Below are 17550 nucleotides of genomic sequence, written 5' to 3'. Positions count from 1 at the left end.
ACAGCTTTCAACACAAAAGGGCAGAAAAAGGGAGTGACGTTAGCATCACATATTAATAAGTGCCATTCCTCAAATAGACCAATAGGTTAAAACAGTGACTGTAAATTTATTACTATCACTGACACATATTTTAATCTAATTGCTTCCAGGGGTGTGTAGACTTAAAAAAAAAAATTTTTTCATTATCTGCTGTAATACCATTTTGTTTTCATAAGTTTAAAATGGCCCTCGAAGGACTTTAAAAAGTTCTTTTGAGGTCATTGCATCTCTCTGCAATGATAGTTGCTTGAGTGATGCTTATTTTGGGCTAAATTTGCATACACCGAATCTTTTTCTGCTCCGAACATGGTAACAAAATGCACCGTGTGCGCACTTGCCTTTGCGTGGCGTGCCGGCGTGTGCGTGCGACAGCCTGGCCTTGACGTTAAACATCTGCCGGGTCATCCACTTGGCCGTGAACACGTAGCGACACGGCGGCCCATCTGCCAGGCCAGGCCAGGCCAAGCCTGCAACCTTAGCGATTGCGTCATCCTGCCGTCTCCCAGCACGGCTGCTTCACCAAAGTGACAACCGCCTCCTCTCCTCCAGTTGTGGACACGGCAGGGCGGCAGATGCCGAGCCTCTGGGAGGTTTTTAGACATGGCAAACATAATGAACTTCAACTACTTTGTGTGTTTTGTAGGGATGAATAATTTTGGAAAAAAAGCAGTATGGGGGACTAGTGGTTTGCACATGTGGCTCATTGTTCTTAAGATCTGGGTTTAAATATGAAGATTGTGTTGGTTTTTAATCTAGATTTAATAGCATTTATACTTACTGACTTAACTTCTGTTGACAACTTATTCCATTTGTACGCAGCATAACATATAAATGCTGCTTCTCCATGTTTGCTTGGGTTCCGCTAATTGACCTAAGTTTGCAAACCCTACTGTGTTTATATTCAATTAGTATTCAGGCCCTAAACCATTCAGTGATTTATAGAGCAGTAGCTAAATTGTAAAATCTGTTCTGCATAGTTTGAACTTTAACACCTGGTCTTAAATATGAGAAAATAACGTATTTCAATGAAAATGTATTGCAAACAAAATCTTTTATGAAACAAATAATTATGATTAATTATTCTTACGCAAGTTATGATAATGTAGTTGTATTTTAAACAATGACTAAAAATATAGTTAGAAGAGCCCTCCTGCTTGCCAAATAGCGAGCGCACATTTATGTTTACTGCTTAGTAGTCTACTTGCCACAAAGTGGTTACGGTTAATTATTTCATGTATTTGCTTTTGTATCCTTTTAGGTGACACTTCAAATCAGCCAAATAATGAACTCATGTGTAAAAAATTTTGCTTTTATTATTGACTTATAAACACTTTTAAACACAATTATAAATATATATTTTTTCTAATAACACCCTTCTTACTATTTTTGGTGGGCTGGCATGATGAGACTAAAAGACTTGAGGTGTGCTTGATGCTGTCACTTGCGCGTCCCAGATGTTCCACTCCTTGTTTATTTTCACCGGTCACATCTAACTATGATATATAAGAGTAACTTTTCATTTCAAATAAATAGCAACACTTTTATATTTTATTGCCTGGTTGAGCAATGGGAATCTTGTGAGATGATCACATCTCATCTCCAGCATCACGGAGACGTCTCCTGGTTTATTATCCATCGTTTCATGTTGAACTAAATGTGCAACTCCCAAAACATGTCGCTTCCCTCAGATGCCGTCCCCGTTGAATTAAAACAGAATAATCATAATTTCAAGGCGCTCGATGAGGGGTAGATATGCTTGTGGCGGAGGGAGACCAGTAGGTGGCAGTATGATACCTGAATCTGCATTCAGGGTATCCAAGTCACAGCAGCTGATTCTGGTGGCAACATATGAAAATTGTATTTATGTGATTACAATTAATGGCAGTCCTGATTATTATTGCTGCTGCTTCTTTTCTACATTTATTATTATTATTATTATTATTATTATTATTATTATTATTATTATCATTATATTTATAAATTTTGCAAGGATTACAAAAACACAGCTCTATAAATAGTTACAGTGAACGGTAAAATATGGACACTATTTATACATTACAGTATACTTGATTTAAATTAATTTATTTTAACTATATATAATATTTATTCCTTGTAAATTTGTCTGTTAACATTCTTGAAAGTATCACAATTAAGACCGGAAATAATAATTTATCTCAAGCCATTTTTTTTGTTTGTGCTTGGCCTGAACTCTTCTGAACTAAAACTATTCGTTCACACACATTCCTACCGCACTTTTCCACTCTACAACCTTTATTTATTTTTTACTCTTACTCTTTTTTTCCCCTGTTTTTTTGCGTTGTCGACGTATCACTCATCCAACTGGCAGGGTGTGCAGTATCATTTTCTTCACTACATCCTCACCAAAAGCAATTAAAAGCTGGTCCAATCTGTGCCTATCTGACCCTTGCTTCAGTCTGCTCACAGTGATTTATCGTGCATTGTTTTGACTGCAGGGCTGCAAAAAATATATAAATACATCTTTTTCTTTTTTTAAATTAACAAAAACTCTCAGGGGTTTGCAACCACTGAGAAATTTGCAAAAAATATATAGGAAAAAGGGCCCACAACATTTAACCCACCAATGCGACTAATTACATTTGCAGCATCATATTTTTTAAAATACATTAGAGGACTTTGTAAATATTGCTTTGGAAAAAGATTCCCTACTCCTTAAACACTGTTTACATGTAAGGGGAAAAAAAGAACTTTGTTATGTTTGCTGCCTCCTCTCAGAATTAGAAATATATTTGTAAGGAGGAGAAGAAGGTAAAAAAAAAAAAAATCAATTAGTGCTAAATTTATTCATGGATTTCTTGCGATCAATGCGTCCGCTGTGAGGGGCTCGCTGGGACCCGGTTCATCCCAGTTAATGTGTTTGAAGGGGGAATTACCATTGATGTTGTTTTCTCTTCCTTGCAGGTCAAAGGCGAGCAAAGGAGCTGTCACCGCGGAGGATGGAGGAACTCGCCTGCGCTCCGGTCCTTTACCCACAAGGCACCTGGACGGCGAGGGAGGATGCACTCGGCGTGACGTAAATACAATAAGGTCAGTTGGCTGTGTGTGTTTGAGTGGAGTTAATTGTGAATCCAATTTAGGATAACAGTTTAGGAGCAAATAACTATATATTTGGTAACTTATAAATTTGATACCTCACTGTGAGGCAGTGAACTCAGGAAGTGGTTAGCTAAAATAAACATTGGGACAAACTACATACAAATGGTAAGAAAAAACTATTGCACTAAATTGAACACGGGCGCACACACATACACAATTTAGTGTTAAAAATGAAAGTAATGTGTCGAAAAAATCTTTGCGATTTTCAATAATTTTTTTTAAATTTTTTGTCATTTTAAAACATGTCATTATGACTTGAAAGCATGGTAAATATGTTGTAGCTAATCTGTGAACAAAATCAGTGTTCGGCCCCATCTGACCCGACTGAGGAAAAACAACCAATCAGAGACAGAAGGCGTGACTCACAACGTGTCGATCATTTGCTGCACTCAAAAAATATATAATTTTGTGTTGTCTCTCATGTTCCGTACGCTCCAAAACATTCATGTTTGTATGTTAATTTTGGAGGAGGGGAAACATACATTTTTGGCTTGTCATTTTAAATGTGCTGCAGCAGATTATGTATTTAAACATTATTTTTTAATAGAATAGGCTATTTTATAGTATTCTTAACCCAAATGTATTATTTCATATAGTCCCCCAGGCTTGATTCACGGCTCCTAAATTACGAGGTTACACATGGTGTACAATGAGCTAAAACCTCGTAAATCACAATGTGGCAAATTTCAGATTTTTCAAAAATATATATGCTACTTTTGGTTAGTCCACACGTGAGGGTGTAATTTTTACGAAGTATTGGCCAAACTAAAGAGTTGAAAATGCCTTGGTCTATTTGAAGATGCAATGTTAAAAAAAAAAAAAAAACACGGCATATTTGACAATTAAGGTTTTGGTCCGACGGCAGCAATAATATGCAGCAGCGTAAGAATGTGGTCATGCAACACAAAAAAAGCACACTTGGATACTCACTTTTTATTTTATTGTTTTATATTTATGGCATTTTCACTTAGGGATGTACTCACTTTTGTTGCGAGCTGTCTTTTGTCAGACATTAATGGTTTGCACTTTGATGACTTTTTTAGTTCTAAAGTGTCATTTCTTCAGCGTTGTCTCATGAAAAGATCAAATTAAATTTGTATAAACTCAGTGTGCTTGTCTTTGGGACATCCATGTTATCTCATTCTCAGCCCACCATAACTGTGGATTCTGCGAAGTGGGAATTTACGGTGTTTCTCCAGCACACTTGTGAACCTAATGAGGATAAGTGGCGTAGAAAATTAATAGATGGCCGCGTATAATAATTCCTCGTTCTCCTTCCACTATGACAGTGCGAGCCAAAAAGTCGTTCAAAAATCCAGCTCAAGCCTGGCATTTTCCCTCCTTAACTGGTTCTCCATCACTTAACAAAGCTGCACATTCATTTTATTTTTTTATTTTTTTTAATTTAAATTTTGTTTTTTTCTCCTGGAGAGCTCAGTATTGTTCATTCGGTAATTTTACCGATTTGACATGTCATCATCATTGCTCTCCTTTATTTTTTATTTTTATTTATTTATTTATTTATTTATTTTTGTATGTGGGTGAGTTTGTGTGTGTGCGTGCGTGCGAGTGTGTGTGTATTCACTAGTTCACCTAAAACCTATTAAAAAATCCCATACTGTTCACCTAAACCGAACTAGCTAAAGCTGCACATTCAGAAGTAGAAGACCATTTCAATTTGTGAAAATGGCGGATGTATTTTATTCGGTGCACTCATGAATGTCAAAAAAAAAAGAGAATTCAATTTTTATTTTTTTTTTTATGTCAATGTGAAACAGTAAAGTCGACACGTATGCCCTGCCTCTTGTGGGACCTCAAATGGCCCTCAGGCTGCAAGTTGCCCACCCCCTTTTCTCCCAGCCAATCGTCACAAGGTAATGCACCATAAGAAAATGTTTGTTTGTTTTTCCCCGGAGAGCTCAGTATTGTTCATTCAGTAATTTTACCGATTTGACATTTTGACCGAAAAAAAAGAAAATGTTTTATTGTTGTAGAACATACGCATAAAAAGGTCTGACAATAACTTTCTAAACCATTACTGTACATCAATACAACATACTCAATAAAGTGTGGCATAATCCTGCTCAACTGGTCTGAGAGGTGAAAAAAAGATTTTTCTCCTTTTCTCTCTTCTTTTTTTTAAATTGGCTCCAACCCATACAGTTTTAATTGACCTTCCGTGACCTCCTCCTCCCATCTTCCGCGATTCTCGCACGCCGCTTGACGCCGCCTCGGAAAAAATGCACGGCGCGGCGCCGTCGTCCACCTCTGAAATCAGTCTTCAAGGCCATCCTTCTCGCTCTCCGTATTGATTTCAAACAATTTTCGCACACCGAGCGATATTTCAGGTCAATTAAACATATTTGTGCATTTGCAAATCTTTTTTGTAAAATATGATCCCCAACCCCCCACTCAACTGCTGCATCCGCAGGCTGTGAAACTGCACTTTTGGCCTTACAGCGTTGCACACGTTCTCGGCGGAGCTTGAAATTTTGATCCGCAACAGAGACTAAATGATAACAGTTTCCTTGTAAATACGTTTGCCTGCGGGGGGGGGTTTAAATAGACCAAGGAGGACTTTTTTTCCTCCGACTTATTTATATATTCGCAGCTCATCTGAATGTGAAAAGCCAAAGCGTAGAGCATTCGCTGCATTGCATCGGGGTGCCACAGTGTGAGATCGACCTGCGAGGAGAGCCCCGATAATTACTGGCAATGAATGTTAGTAATTGACTGAAATCATCCGCTTATTTAAAAAAATTACACAATTACTGCTGTTTTTACTCCAGGCTTTCCTCGCTGTGCACCACGCACAATTAAATCTCTTTCCCTCTTGTCACCCCTTGTGCTTTAGAGGGAATAAATCTTACGGTTATTTTCTGTTTCTGCCGGAGCCAGCCTTATCGTTTGAAGTGTTTGGCGAGCGTGTGATCGCGCTCATTAAGGCTCTCGGCGCCCTCGCTCCGAGTCGTTTATTGGGATTCTAAACATATCGTATCACGCTGCCGTATGAGCTTGTATGCACATTGAAGAACAACAGCAGAAATTCTTCATATGAAGTCGAGCTGATGGTGCTCCAATGAATATAAATGGCGATGAAATCAATCCAGTTACTTATTATTATTGCCAGTTATTGCTTGTCTGCAACTGGAACAAAAGTGGAACTGCCAAAGTCGAACACCTCAGAAGTCAAACAAAACGTGGAGGACCAACATTTTGAGGAAAGAAGTGACTTGAAAAGCAGGCAGTGTGGGTTCAATTCACAAATCAACGACAAAGGATGATATGCAGCAGATTCCCTCATTCTCTTTAAATTCAGTGCAGTCGTCTTTGTCATTGCAGAAGCAGGAATTGACTTTCTGGAGTCCAAGATCGAAGCACAAAAAGTACGTTCATAAGGAACTGCTAGTAGACTTTCACAGGTGGATTATCACAGATCACCACTCTGAAGACTTGGAAGACTGCCTTCCATCCCAATTGTTTGTGTCTGTCTATGACACACCCCCTCTCGCATAACTGTTCTGCAGCCTGCCTGCCTGCACGTCTATCAAATCCACCAGAATCGCATTACACTACTTGCGCCACAATTTAGACCTGCTTTTAGCTGGTCTCGGGTCTAATGTACTTTCTGTCACCAAAATGTCAGGTGCACTGGGGGCGTGCAATAGTTAAACGGCAATGCTCTTACTTTGCTGGAATGGCCAGCAAAGCGCATCAAAACCTTAAAAAAATAAAAATAAAATAACGTATAGATACATCGTTGGGACATTTAAAATAGAACGTATTTATACGTTTTTGGGAGCAAATGAGTTACTTGTAAACTAATGTACACAGTTACACCGTTTGTTACATATTTTTGTGTTATCCCTTACTCCTACTCTCTCATTATATGTGTTTGTATTATTTTAAAAGTCTGTTTAAGTAAATAAATAAAAAATAAGTGTCTTGAATGCTATGAAAACATGCCATAGAGAATTTAAATAGTGTTTTCTATGTTGTGGATTCCACTTACTGCGGGGGTGGTTTAGAACATAAGGAGGGCGGGTAGACCGTATTTCCCATAGGAAAACTTCCACCTTAAAAATTCCACCATACATAATTTCTTCAGCGCTACAGTTTGACCCTCATGTGTAGTCGCGACAACCCGTGGCCAGCGCATGACGACGTCCTCCTCCTACCTACCGGAAAAAGCCTGACCATCTTTTTTTTTTTCTTTTCAAAGTGAGCTGCTGTGTGATATTGATGTCATTTTATTATCCCCAGCGGGGGTTCACTCGTAAAAGATCTAGAAATGTATAATTCATATGCTTGCAGATGGGATAATGTTACACTTTTCATCGAGCGTTCCCCGATCGCTGATAGTGTTTAGCGCGGTGCGGCGTCTGGCTCCGGGGGAAACATTGCTTCGTGTCACATCCTTATCAAAAGACTGTTTTGTTCCATCTTATTCTGTACTCAAGGCCTGAAAAACGCTACATACATATATCCCCCCATCCCCCCCCCCCCCCCACCCCCGACAATCCGCTCTGCACGAGATCAATTGTGATTGTGTTCTATGTGAATGTGTATGAAAGAGTCCCCGTAGTCAATGCCTCCACTTATAAGGTAATTTACAGACACGGGAGAGACCATCGGGACTGAGCGGAGGCTGCTTGCAACCGGGATAGGCCAAAGGAGAATGGGGAGGGGGTGGGGCTGCGTGGGAGGAGGTGAAAGGGGCGGGTGCGTGTTGATAAATCACCCAACTTACACAATCTAAAGTGGAGAGCAAATATATGCATGTGGAACATCGTAAGAGGCTTTTTTTCCAAAATATAACCAAACTTGTTGATTTATATTTTTTATAGTGTCTGATTTTGTCGATGGAAAGAAAGTGAAAAACCTCTAGGGTACATATTAGGGGTCAATGACTCGACTTTACTCCTCCACAAAGAGTGACGTAAACTAAGATTTTAGTTTCATGTAATGTCTTATTTTTCTCTCCCATGTTTACGTCTCATCTGCTCGTTAGGTTTTGAGCTCCGCCTGTTCTCGTCAGCTCATCATCTCCCTCCAGCCACTTGTCTGGTTCAGGTGTGCCTACTTGTGTAATCAATTTATTTGTATTACTTCCCTCTTTTCTTTCAGTCTTAATTGTAGTGGCATGTCGCGTCTTGTTTCACTAGTCAGGTTTCCATCCAAATTGTTACAAAATTTTTAAGCAAATTGACTGAAAATGCGCAAACCGGACATGCGAGTTATGCCCGTTTACATCTGTTCTTCTTTTGCGAATATTCAGAGGGGACTCCGCCGCTGTAGGTGGCGCTATACACCATAGAGAAGGGACACACCAGTAATTTAAAAGAAGAAGACCAGGAAGCAACTGCGACCGTGCGATGACGACATATGAGTTTGCGTTTGTAATTCTTGATAAACCGTAGCGTTTCTTTGCTGTTTTCCATCTAAAATCACATTCATATTCCAAAAAGATTTCTTTCTTTCTTTTCTGTCCCCCCCAAACATACCTTACTTTATCGTCACCTGTTTCCATTCGCATTTTCTTTTTTTTTGGTACGCTTCCAAAATCCACTCCCTCCAAGCGTAAAAACTTTTTTTTTTTTTTTTTTTTTTTAATTTTGGGCCCTTTTTTCACATTTCTAGCATTTCCATTCAGTTTTATTTTTGCATTTTGCATTTGGAAACCCACTACTGAAGTTTGTAGTGGTGCGTGTTTTGCTTCTTGAGTTTTGGTGTGGAGTGGAGCTTTGCTATTTAGCACCTTGATCCTTGCATGCTCCTTGTTTGTCTTTTAGTTTTTAAAAATACTTTTTTTGAGATTGATCCTTTTCCCTTGTTTTGCCTTCCTGCTCCCCTGCGCTTGGGTCGTTCACTTCTGCCACCAACACCACCTTGCAAATACGCAATGGGCCGTGACATCTACATGTACGGAAAACGTTTTTTTTTTTTTTTTTAACTCTTTCACTGCCACTGACGTTTAAAGACGTCAAGTAAAAACCTACGCTTCACTGCCAATGATGTCAAAAGACGTCATCCAATGATTTTTATTTTTTTTTTGAAACGGGTGCTGGGAAGGCTTGCGGAGCTCTCCTGAAAGTTTTAAGCAGGTTTTTTGAGCCTAATGACTATTTTTGGCCCCTAGAGGGCAGCGATGACTCTCTTTTGACAAGATCGGGTGGGCGTCAGTAGAGGCGGAGCTAGAGCGTTGAGCAGGAGATCAGAATGGAAAACAAAGGAAAAATGGCGGCCGGTCGCGAGGAGCTAACGCCAGAGCCGTTTTTTTCAAAGACCAAAAGCATCGCTAAAAAAGCACATTGTTGATGACATGATCATCATCGATGATGAAGATGATGGTGACTCCGTGGTTGGAAAGCATTGACGCGGCAGTAGAAGACGTTAGATGGAGCTAGATGGAGGAGGGAACGGGCAATGGCGAGCGTTTACAAGCAGCTCTACACTTACAAGACGAAAGGCATCGACCAACGCTAAAATAGTACATTTATGACGACGGTGATCATCCTCGATGATGATGAAGGTGAATCCGAGCTTGACGGCGAAATTGGAACCGCTGATGCGGCGGCTATGACGGTGTCGTAACGCGGAACGCAACCGAGCACGCACATGCGGACGTTCGATCGGACGACGGAGAGTGCCCCGAGTCCAATGCATATTCATCGGAGGAAGTGTGTACAGTCTGCTACTTGCTTTTTATTCCCCGGAAAAAAAGCCCGTCAAGAAAGTGTAACGTTTGCACGCAAAACGGACCAATGTGAAAGTGAAAGTAAACTGTTGTGCGAGTCCTGGCGTCTCCTTGCACGCAGGAAAGCGTTACAAAAGGAAAAACTGTATTTGAAACATCCACATAATTGTAAATAGTACCACAGTTGCACACATTTGTAAATAGTTTGCGAAATTGTTTTGTCAAATTGTTACACTGTTGAATGGAAATAAATGTATTTTGCAATCAAAAAACACTTTTTCATTGTTGGTGAAAGCGTTTTACAGAAGTAAAGCACTATTTAGGTGTTTGTGGCATCATTCATGGACAAAAAGAAGTGTACAATTCACTAGAGTGCATGAAATAACATCGTTTCACAAAAAGCTCTTTTTCTCCGTTTTTTGTTTCAAAAGAGAGAATTTCGGTGAAAGTAACCATTTTCTATTGTTGATTACTGAAGAACGGAATAAGGTAGAAACAAACTTTTTTTTTCTGATGAAAGCTGAGAGTCCAATCTTTCATTTGGTAGTATGTGTGTTTCCATAGTCCAAACACAACATTTTCTGTGGACCTTGAAAGATCACTCAAAATGCTTAAATCGGCTGGCAGTGGGGACAACCCGTTTCTGAAAACGTCTGGCAGTCAAAGAGTTAATTTACAGAGATTGTGATGTTGCTTTGTTTTATTAAATCTTATTTAGGAACGATCCAGGGTCGGGTCACATGGTAGTCCAGACTTCCCCAGCCACTCCCCCAGAAAATGGATGGATGGATAGATATGGGAAATATTGCAAGTTATCATATTTTCCCCGTTTAAAACAGTGATTATAGTGTAACCGCTGCAGTGTGATTTTTTTTTTTTTTAATCATCACTGACAACATAAAGCAACAATACAATTTTGAATTGCCATTTCATTCTCCCTGAGCTACTTTCATAAATCAAATTTGAAACCCTGAAAAGGCTGACGAATCATATTTCAAATGCAATTTTGTGCACGTGTGAGAAATTCTTTGTCACGTCTACTTAATGGCTTTAAGTCATTTTGAAAGTTCCATGAGGATCGTTTGGATGATTGTTTTTCCGTTCAATTTTTTGAAACAAGACATGTTTTTGCAAAGTCGTAGTCATATTAACCTAACATGAGTGCAGGACGGCTGTCCGCCTCCAGCGGTAAAGTCGAGAGGACCGTATTGAAGGGCGGCTGGTGTGCGGAAAAATGTTCACAGGAGCAAAAACACTCGCCTGCTTGCTTTATTAATTCTGCTCACTTAACGGTCAGAGCTAATTTAGGATGAGGGGAATAATTCCCATGCATCCCACTCTGATATTGACCTCCGAACGAGCCAAGTTTAAGTCATAAATCTATACTTACTATAGAGCTCCTCCTTCTCTGGCGGCTGAGGTGGAGCGGCAGGTCAAATACAAGGCCGGGATTTTTTCTGGATTTCCAAGTGCCTGTATGTAGTTCAATGGTAGCCTTTTGATGTGTTTGTTCGTGCGCATATGACAGAATGTGACCTCGCCACCCATCAGAGCGTTATCATGCCCGATTCATTTGCTGTAAACCCGCCTCCACTGGCTGTCAGCGGAAGTGCTTGGACACTGTGAAGTCTGACGGAGTGTTTTTGTTTTGTTTTTGATTTTTTTTTTTTTTACCTCTGTAACCATACCGCAGCTTTGCAAAAAAAAAAGTTCAGTGACAGGTTCTCAAAAATCACCCGATCTATGAATATGCAAGATAAACAGCCAAAGAGCCGCAGAAAGGAAGGAATAAAAAAAAAGGGGAAAAAACCTGCTTGATGTGGCTGAAAGTGAAAATAAGCGGTTTTGCCATCTTCCGGCAGCGGCGTTGACACTTTGAGCTGCAAGGTGTTCTCCTGAAAATCTCGCAAAAGAAACCCGTTTCATTAGAATGTATGAAATGATATTTCAATTAACTCTTTGACTGCCAGACGTTTTCAGAAAAGGGATGCTGTGGGTGCCAGCCGATTTAAGCATTTTTGACTGATCTTTCAAGGTGCACAGAAAATTATGTGTTTGGACTATGGAAACACACATACTACCAAATCAAAGATTGGACTCTCATCTTTCATCAGAAAAAAAAGTTTGTTTCTACCTTATTCCGTTTTTCAGTAATCAACAATAGAAAATGGTTCGTTTCACTTCTGTTTTGAAAAAAAACGTTTTTTAACGTCTTTGGCACTCCTCCATAGGATTTTACTAAACGTTATTTAACGTTTTTGGCAGTCAAAGAGTTAATTGTCGCAACACACTAAAAACAAGAGGCATATGCTGCGGGATAAAAAGACCTCACAATATTTTTGACAACTTCTCCCTAATCATCAGATTTTCGCACCGGTAATGCCTCTTGACTGATCGGGACGAGAAAGCACCTCTCGGCTCCAAATGTGCTCCCAACCTCGCCTCTTTAAATGGAAATTAAGCAAACACGCGCCTTTGATATTGAAATCACTCCGCTGCATTCCGACAAACACTTTTAGCTGGCCTGGTGGAAACGAGTTACCCCTCTAAACAGGTCCCTCACCCCCAACAGGACCCGGACTCACTTTTAACTCTTTGACCGCCAAAAACGTTAAATAACGTTTAGTAAAATCCTATGGAGGAGTGCCAAAGACGTTAAAAGACGTTTGTTTCAAAACAGAGGTGAAACTAGCCATTTTCTATTGTTGATTACTCAAAAACGGAATAAGGTAGAAACAACTTTTTTTTTCTGATGAAAGATGAGAGTCCAATCTTTCATTTGGTAGTATGTGTGTTTCCATAGTCCAAACACATAATTTTCTGTGGACCTTGAAAGATCAGTCAAAAGATCAGTCAAAATGCTTAAATCGGCTGGCACCCACGGCATCCCTTTTCTGAAAACGTCTGGCAGTCAAAGAGTTAATCAGGGGTGTCAAAATTAGTGCATTCATTTTGAGTTAATTTAAAGTACCTTTAAAACCATTTTTTTTTTTTTTTACGTACGATTAATGACCGGCCGCCCCTTACTTAGAAAGCCTGTACTGGGGGAATACCATTTGCATAAACTTTTTTTTTTTTACTCACTCAATTTTATGAATTATTATGAAATATCTGTATCAATGACTAAAAGATGCAGCCATACTTAGTTAGTTATTAATTTAGCATGTTCCCCCACTTTTATGTTAACAAGTGTATAAAAACTTTTTAGAATTTTTGTGTACACTTTATTGTACATTTAGAACAGATATGAAATTTTGAGATTAATTGCAAGTTAACTATTGAAGTCATGTGATTAATTACAATTAAAACATGTAATTGCCTGACACCCCTACTTTTATTATTTATTATTTTATAACACTTAGAATTATTATTTTTTTCACCTCCACACGTCTTGATGAATAATTGAAACAAGAAAGTATGTGCCCAATATAGTAGCCGAGGTTGATAAGCGAACATTAATTTGTGCTAACATCTACAATTGAGTGAGTTACTGTGTTGGTTGTCCAGATTTTCAAAATAAAAAATTGCGACACTACAATTTTGTTGAAACTCAAGTATACAATAAATTCTCACCAGGAACTATTTAAACAAAAATGTATTGTTTATCAATCTGGTGACTGGTGGTTGTGTTATTTCTTTTGCTAATGCTAAATGCTATCTTGGTTGACAGCGCCAAACAAGGCAATGCATTCGCCACTATCCAACATTTAATGCTGGCAGGCAACAGCATTAGGCTAGTAGGACTACATTTCCCATGATTCTTAGACACTGAAGCAGGACGTATGCTGCATTCGAGGAAATGGCAAGTCAGACTTTTCCAACTTCAAACCAGGAAGTGTGTATGGGAAATCCCACTTGCGAAGTTGGGGGAAAAAAAAGGACCCCAACTTCACAGACCGACTAATGTGATGTCACTCTACAATTGCGACCACTTTGGCAACACAGACTGTGAAAGGTAAAATGCTAATTATTCGAGTATAAAACCAGATAGATTTCTTAATTCATAAATTCACGTAACACAACATACGTGACAGTATGCCGCTATTTCCCTGCATGAAATTATACGGTGAACTACTGAACTGTATGGAATGCTTATAAAATAAGATAAATACAATAAATGAAGCAAAATTTGCTGGAGGTCAAAATGTGTTTTGAGGACCAAAATAAAAAACAGTTTATCACCATCTGCAAATTTTGGTTGTTTACTTTCTCCTCAAACGCTTTCAGGTCTGAACAGGGATAAGTGTGATTCCCACTTTTTATCGAATGGAGCAATAGTTCTATTTCGGTATGACAAAAACATGCCGGGTGAGAATGTGAATATGAAAGTAAACGGGAAGGAATTTAACAGTTCAATTCTTTTGTTTTAGGAATCACAGTGACAATTGTGTCATTGACATACACAAGGCTCAAAATTGGGACGCCGGGATGGGACCTGTGAAAAACAAGGCACAAAACTGAGACCATCCTTGTTAAACTGGGTAATCGGATACTGTATTAAACTTAAATGAATCCTTGCAATTAGTTTTCTCAAACCATTTGCGTTGAACTAACTCATCAAGTTTTACAGTGCGCATAATATCTTTATGTCCCCTTTCATTTGCTTGTACTGTAATCCTGTTTGGGAGTGTTCTACCTGGAACTTGAGCACATAAACCTCTGGTGGGACATTAGCGTGTCCGGGGGCCAGACATCATCAAAGCTCTTCAAGTCGGCCGACGGTCCTGCACGAAGGGAAAGGTGTGGCAATGCCATTAACCGGACTGCTTTCCTGTTTAGAAATCATTCCAGCACAAACACTCTCACTGACGGGCACTTATGCAAAGATTCTGGAACGTGAGCGCAAGTACTTTTTATGTGCTAAACAAACTTTACACTTAGTATACGTTTTTACGACGGGCACACCACTCGCGTGTCTAAATGCATGCGCACGACTCGCCGTCTTCCTGCTACTTTGTCTCTCTCGCACTCCCTTTACTGGAAGGCCACTCTGATGGGCCCCGTCCAAAGGAGACCACCATCCCAGCTGATTCCGGGGGGAGTCCTTCCGAGGCAGCACTTCCAGTGGCCTCAGTGCATTAAGGCTTTTACCTTTTGCTCCTAAAGGCATCGGGACAAAAACAGGCCGAGCTCTTTCTCTCCACCAGGGAGCGAGAGAATGCATTGTCTTCGCCGAGGACACCGATCACTTAGAAAATCGCTCATTCATTATTCAAAAAATGGCCTGCACCTTTAGTGACAGGGCGGCCTCTCAAGGCTGGGAAGTGCAGAGACACACCCTGCCCCGGTCCACAGGAATCAATACTTTCTTTTCTTTGGTCCTTCCTCGGGTCTCCTGACGGCCTCACGACTCTGGCTGGAAGTGTTCGGTTTAGGTGAACGGTATGGGATTTTTTTTTTTATATGTTTTAGGTGAACTAATGAATACACACACACTCGCACACGCACACACACATAATCACCCACATACACAAAAAAAAAAAAAAGGAGAGCAATGATGATATGTCAAATCGGTAAAATTACCGAATGAACAATGCTGAGCTCTCCAGATAAAAAAAAAAAAAAAAAAAAAGGAATCAATACTAGGCCCTGGGTCGTTTGCCGGCGTGCTTATCCTTCGCCATCCCCCGTCCCACGCGTGGTGTGAGTTTCAGGGCATTTCTTGGTGAAAACCTTGAAGTGCCAGCTGCAGGCAGAGGCCACAAGGCTGAGGCAGGCCACCATGAAGGCCTGCAGGCTTTGGAAAAAACGCCCTTGGCATGTCGCTCACTGCGCTCCGCCGCCACCGTCTTGTCAAATACTGCCCCGATGGCTTTTTGGTGTCTGCGCCGCCGCCGCAGCTGATTAGCTACAAGTCAGCCTGCTGAGTTTCCAGTGTTCAATCTCTGCACCTGGAGGCTGACGCTGCCTAAAAGATGGACACATAAGAGAAAAAAACGGAGAAAGCGGGGACCAGTCTGGAGATGGGACCACCCAGGATTTGAATACTTGAGGTTTTCAACTTTGCTTTTCTTCCTTCCCCTCCACTCGACGTTGTTACCAAGTTTTCCCTGGACCAGACTTCTGGAACACTTTGTACTCCTCAGTCACTGTCACCGGCGAGAGCAGCCCTGTGTCCTGTCCCAGACTGCCAGAACCCCCCAAATACCGCCCCCCCGCCCCCATCTGTCTTGGAAGGCCTCCCTTCCTCATGGAGACATTTCTCCTCTTACTTGGCCTCAAAGCCTGAGCGTTTATTTTGCACAACCACAGCCCCCCAGAAAAGGTCAAGCAGCTCACACCAGTGACTCCATCAAACAAATGAAGTGTGATTCTCACTTAATCGGCGACAGCGAATTCTTTATTTTACTCTCGTTCAGCAGAAGCTCTGTAGTTTCAAAATGGTGGTCAATCTCTATTTTGATCGGATTTTGAAACAATTTTAGCTTTTGGATATAGAAATTTTCTATTCCAGAGTAAAACCATCACCGTCTTTAATGACAAATGTACTCAAATGTGTAATGCAAAGGCATTTTGCATATTATATATATATATTATATAAAAATAATGTGTGAAGAGTTGATCATTGTATACTCATTAATCCAGGGGTGTCCAAACCTTACATACAGCAAAATCAAAGGATGCAAGGGCCTCTTTAAATTTTTATTATTATTATTTTTACTTGAATGTATTCAGCACACCAAAAGAAGTCAATCAAGAACTTGTATATGTTTATATATTACAGCTAAAAAAAACAACAGCAACCCTTTCGACCTGAACAGCATTCTAGAAGGCAAATACAAGATTTTGGGTGGTCAGAGACCCACTAGGAAATATCTGCCCCTGTACTTAACACCAGCCATATCTCATGTCAACATTGAGAACCAAAACAGGAACAATCTATCATAAGCTAACAATTTTTTTAAAGCAGTTACTTTGCAATCATTCATGTGATATGTTCACAATTTGGACCTTGACAAAGCAGAAAGTGTCTTAGCATATTTAAAAAAGCTTTACAGCATACAACATATATATATATATTTTTTCGCTCATTCACTGCCATTGACGACTATAGACGTCAAAGATACTTTTTTACCGGATTGGCAGTGAATGAGTTGATAGCAAATGTCGTTTTTAGCATATGCTGCGGGCCGCTTAGAAATGGACGATGGGCCACAAATGGCCCCCCAGGCCATAATTTGGACATCCCTGCACTAAGCAGAGTTCTTGTGACTTCATCCTTTCATTGTTTTCACGCCAAACTGATCTCATGTAAAATATGCTTGGGTCATGTTTGGTATTCTGACAGTTTGCCAAACAACTGTCTTCTTTTTTTTTTTTAGCCTCCGACTAAGAAAAAAAAATGAAGAAAAAGTGGAATTCATTCCAAGACTTCATCCTTTGAGTTCACTGTAAGTTCTTACTCGTAATGCATGACAACTGTCATAAAATAGAATTGAATTAGCAACATTTCCACTGGTAAGTTTTTAATTTAAATGATGCTGCTTTCCAAAAACTCATTGAGCGTTAGTCGCCTGGTTTTACATGGAGCCATGTATTCCGATTAGAATGAATCCGAACGGCCAAACGGAATGAAAAGGCTGAATCCGAATGGAATTTCAGTCGGAATCACAGGGAGGGTTTATTCCTTTTGTCAATCCGAACGAGCGCCATGTATACACTTGAATCGGAATGGCAAC

General features: G+C 40.0%; 1 long non-coding RNA gene across 4 annotated transcripts in view; it reads left to right on the top strand.

Moving 5' to 3' along the window:
• The window catches only part of LOC144055361 (uncharacterized), a 35805-nt gene extending 18485 nt beyond the window's left edge, over positions 1-17320 (top strand). For 3 of the 4 annotated variants that reach the window (XR_013294850.1, XR_013294849.1, XR_013294847.1), the window contains 2 exons: positions 2980-3105; positions 14242-14392. This is a non-coding gene — a long non-coding RNA (uncharacterized LOC144055361). Of the gene's footprint in view, positions 1-2979; positions 3106-14241; positions 14393-17193 lie in introns of those variants that run through there. The other variant, XR_013294848.1, reaches the window with a different exon arrangement.
• Positions 17321-17550: the final 230 nt, after the last annotated feature.

This window comes from Vanacampus margaritifer, chromosome 7 (genome assembly GCF_051991255.1).
Source record: "Vanacampus margaritifer isolate UIUO_Vmar chromosome 7, RoL_Vmar_1.0, whole genome shotgun sequence".
Classification (NCBI taxonomy): domain Eukaryota; kingdom Metazoa; phylum Chordata; class Actinopteri; order Syngnathiformes; family Syngnathidae; genus Vanacampus; species Vanacampus margaritifer.
This window is presented reverse-complemented; position numbering and strand designations above follow the sequence as displayed.